This window comes from Aythya ferina (assembly GCF_964211825.1).
Source record: "Aythya ferina genome assembly, chromosome: 1".
In the NCBI taxonomy this organism is placed as follows: domain Eukaryota; kingdom Metazoa; phylum Chordata; class Aves; order Anseriformes; family Anatidae; genus Aythya; species Aythya ferina.
Window position 1 is genome coordinate 127,969,423 of NC_140296.1, and position 5,028 is coordinate 127,974,450.

Below are 5,028 nucleotides of genomic sequence, written 5' to 3' on the forward strand. Positions count from 1 at the left end.
CCACATGGAGCAGATCTCCATGCTGCAGCCCGTGGAGGAGCCCGCGGTGGAGCAGGTGGATGTGGCCTGGAGGAGGCTGCGGCCCATGGAGAGGCCCAGCATGAGCAGGTCCCCGTCCGGAGCTGCAGCCTGTGGAGAGGATCCCACGCAGGAGCTGCTGCCCACCCATGGGGGACCTGTGTTGGAGCACTTTGCTCCAGGGGGATGGATGGACCCCGTGGTACGGAGCCATGTGGGAGCAGTGCTTGAAGACCTGCTGCCTGTGGGCAGCGCCCGAAGGCTCAGTTCGGGAACGACGGCATCCCGTGGGAGGGACCCAACATGAAGCAGGGGCAGAGAGGGACCGTGAGGTAGCAGCAGAGACAAAGCGCTAGGGCCTGACCACAGCCCACATTCCCCTGTGCCGCTCGAGGGGAGGATGTAGAAGAGGGTGGTTGGGGGGAAGGTGTTTTGAGTTTGCTTTTAATTTCTCACTCCTTTAGTCTGTTAGTAATAGGCTATAAATTATATTACTCTCCCTATGATGAGCCTGTTTTGCCCACGACAATAATTGATGAGTGATCTCTCTGGCCTTACCTCAACCCTTGAGCCCTTTTCCATCATATTTTCTCCGCCTGTTGCAAAGAGAAGGGGGAGTGAGAGCACTTAGCTGTCCATCAGGGTGAAGCCACCGCTGTTGCATGTTGTAAATATAAGAGCATTGGAAACTACATAGCTTTTTGATATGCAATTACAACCGTAATCTTACAGGAAAAGTTCATTCAAATGTGCACGTGTGAATGCATGTATGTGTGCATGCATGTGTATTCATTGTGCTATGGCTGATGTAATATCCATATAACATATCCACTGAGTTTTCTGTTTTTATTTATTTATTTATTTATTTATTTATTTATTCATTATTTTTTCTTCATATGTGTAACTGCTGGGGGAAGGAGGGAACTTAAAAGGACAAATTAAAGGCGACAGCACCTCAGGGATCAGGGATAGATGCACTATCACAGAGTAGTTGAGGTTGCTTGCATTGTGGGAAAAACTGAAGTCTGATCACTGTCCATTGTGGCAGTTGTAGAAACAGCAACATGACTGATACATGATGAGGGTATTGTTAAACACCTGGACTCTCTGTTCACCTTGTTGCTTTCAGATACTTTGAGACCTGCAGATGTATGAACTGAGAATTCCTCATAATTTCTTCCAGTTCACAGTGTAATGTGGATACAAAAGCCAATGTTTCATTTCTTGTAGTCAGTGAAGTTGCTCATCTTTTGTAAGTGTACTTAGTGTTCTATCAGATGAAAAGAGTATCATTTTGGACTGATGCAGTTCTTCCCCCATCCTTGTTTATGTCCACAGAGCCAAACACTTGATAAACAATCCACCTCAAATATAAAGGTAAACAGTTGAACTCCTTGCTGGGGTAGTCTCTGGCCCACATTAACTTTCTTAACTGCTCTCAGGAAATTATGGATGGTTTTAGTAGTTCCAGGCTAATACCATGCTAGGGAACAGGCTAAACAACATTGCTGGCCATGAAATTTGCTGTTATGAACACCATTTTAAGGTCTGCATTATAGTGTTTCTAGAAGTAGGTTGTTATTCTTCTGGTCACTCAGTTCTTCTAGTGAGTCAGGCAGTCAGCCACCATCTATAGTGCTTACTGGGCAGGGTTCAGTTCCAGCAGGATTTTTGCAAAATGGATATGAAAATTATAAAATAAGTGAAAATATATAAATAAGTGAAGAAACTGGTAGGGTCAGAGGGAAGAGATACTTCATAACCAGGAAAAGTACATGAATGTGGGAAAAGATGACATTCAGGGAAGTCAGGGAGTCAGGGAAGCAGAAGATAGGGGTAGCACAGAAGCCATGGAAGAGAAAACCAGAAGGTTCAGGAGAAGGAATGACTGGGAAACACAGAAAGAAAAGAAATGGAGAAGTTCTGCATATGCGAGACACAAATCTAGATACCCATTTAGGATATCTCAGTTTTGGAGAACTTACCTTGAGGAGCTCTGAATTTGTCTTTGCTGAGAAAATGCTATGTACCCATAATTCTGTGGCAGCTACAGTGCTGAGGACTTCAAATCCACTGAAAGGGATCCAAAGGGATTTCAGAGGGTTACCCAAAATGCTGAACCATGTTCAGGGGTGTGTAAGACATCCAAGCAAACAATTTACTTGTTGAAGCTGTACTGCTGTGCCACAGAGCCAGTCTCCAGGCAGCAATGCCCTTCCAGCTTCTCGACTGTGATGAGGGCTCAGAATCAGGTGTCTTGCTATGCTAGAACCAGCAGCAATTTTTATTTTTCTCATGGATTTATGGAGATCTTTTTGTGCACTTTGGGATCACTGATTGATACATCCCGGGGGGGTTGCAATCATCCTTAACTCTTGAACTGTAGCAACCTATCATAGCTGAGCTAGGAGGGGTGAACATGGCCACCACCTCAGAGACATGTTTAGTGGCACCTTTAGCTGGCACTGATCTTGAGGTTTTGGCCCCAGACCTAGCAGCCAAATCATCCTTTGGAGTGTGTTATGGTATTGCTGTGTCGCATTCTGGAGTACTGTTGTGGGGTTTGCATCATGTCCTCCTCCTTGACATCGCTAGATCTCTCTTGCTGTACTTCTTCAGCAAATTGTATACCACTGCAAGATGCTGGCCCAGCAAGATCCCTCACAGAGGCTGAACAGTGGCAGCCGGCATAGGATCTTAATATAGAAGTGAGGGGTGTGGCTGCACAGGCTGTGTGGTGCTGATCAGTTCAGGAACAGGCTGTGTGCTAAAAAGAGTTTAGTTGCATGTTGCAAAGGCTTATGGGGCTGATACTGAGTCTGAGGGGCAGCCTAAGTTCTCAGAAGGAAGGGAATAGAGGGACTTCCTAAGGGCTTCCAGGAGCGAGTGCAGACAGGCTGGGTGCCTGCTCTAAGATGGACTGTGGTAGCAGCTGAGTAGACATGGCTGGACGGGACTGCAGCTCATGTGGAGGCACCTGAGCTATCTGCAACACCACTAGCTCAAGGTAGTGTGAAGACCAGAGCTGTGGCAGCATGAGATGTCTGCCTGGGCTGGCAAATTGTCCTGCAAACCATTGCAGAGCTCCACACTCTCTCTCCCGTGCTGCTTGAAGCTCTCTGGTTTAAACCTAGTATGTGGTGAGCTGAATCACAGCAGTGATTGCAATCTAGGCATGCCTTGTATCCTCTTATAAACCTCAGGATTTTTTTCCATCCCTCCCAAAAGCTGTTTAAAAAAACAATAGCTAACCACGTGAATGAATAAATCATAATAATTATTCAAATAATCCTATGAATGAATTATTCATTGTAATAATTGAAAAGGAATCCCAGCAAGAAGCATTTTACTATTATAAAGGTAAATATTGATTCATTTTTTTTAGAAAGTATATTCTCCATCAAAGTATTTTTCATCTGCTTGCTATACCCTAATTGTGTATAATATGAAAGAAAAATATGCTTCCTTGTGTGTCAGCCATTTTCATATAAATGAAAAAATATGCTTCCTTTTGCAACAGCCATCTTCAATGCTATTCAGAGGGAAAGGAAAAAGGATTAAGCAATGTTTAGATTATATTCACCTCCTTCTTGAGGACAGAGCCAAACAAGACACCTTCAGCTGGTCAAAATGTCCAAAGCCTGAAGTAACTGAATATTACCAGCTAGTTATAGAGGATTTGGGAGGAGGGGTAAAAAGGGAAATATTTTGCTTCTAGTTCTGTGCTGCTAAGATAGTGTAGGCTAAGCATATGGCTTGCAGCCAGCAAAGGCATCAGATACTATGATGAGAAAAGCCTCATTAATAATATTTAGCACTGACAAAAGGCTTTCAAGGGAAAGACAGACTTTTGTTCTGGGAATGATGGATGCAGCCTTACCTGTTAGCCCTATTTTCAGAAGGACAAAGAGGACTGTCATAAGTTTCTTTATGCTTTCAGATCCCACACATGACATGGATGGAGCAACAGGTTTCTGAAGGCAAAAGGACTGGAAGTCTAATTGCCTACAAAATGTAGTGTTGTCTCCCAGGGAGATTGGGTAATGTGTGGTGGTAAACAAACAAAGAGCAAGCTCAACTGTTTGATACCTGGAGAAGGGACAAATCCTACGCACTCCAAATCAGAAAGTGTATTTACCTGTGTTTTTCCCCAGCTGCAGTTCAGTGTGTGACAGGTTGCCTCCATCTGTGAGCAGCCAGATGCCATTGCCGTGCTTGCATCCTGGCAGTGGCATTTATAAACGGAAGTCTACGAGCCACAGGCACGGAGCGCCTCGCTCAAGGTCAGCTGGAGAGCCCGCAGCGGGAGCAGGCACAGCACCGAGGGCTCCTGGCTCCAGCATCGGGGCACTGGTCGGAGCTAGCGGTGTCCAGCCCTCGTCGGGGGTCTGCCTGCAGGGGCAGGGGCAGGTTTTGACGGTGGACGGGTGGGGAGGAAGAAGAGCCGGGGGGTGCCACCGCTTAGGCGAGCTGCTGCAAAGCGCCCGGCCGGGGAGCAGCCCCCTGCAGCTGGTTACACGCGGGGGGACCCCAGGGCCGCCCCCCTTCCCTCCCCCCCGGGCTGGGGCTGCAGCATGTCTCCGTACCTAGGCGTGTGGGTGCCGGCGTACGTGTCCCTGGGTGCCTCTGTCTGTCCCCGCGTGTCCGTCTGTCCCTCCATCGCCGTGTAACCGGCGGGGTCTGTGTGTGTATGTGCGCGCCTGCGTGTGCGCGCAGCGGGGAGGGCAGAGCCGGGCGTGCCGTGCAGCAGAGCACGCCGTGCCCGTGGCCGTGACCGGGGCCGTGACCGGGACCGTGACCGTGGCCGGGACCGTGGCCGGGACCGGAGAAGGAGCTGCGGCGCTCCGGCAGACCCGCGGAGCCGCCGTGCGAGCGCGCCGAGGCGCAACAGGCGGGGCGGCTCCTCCCGGGCGGTGAAGGGGAGGCGGTGGGGAGCGGGCACGGGCACGAGCACGAGCACGGGCACGGGCACGGGCACGGGCACGGGCACGGGCACGGGCACGGGCACGG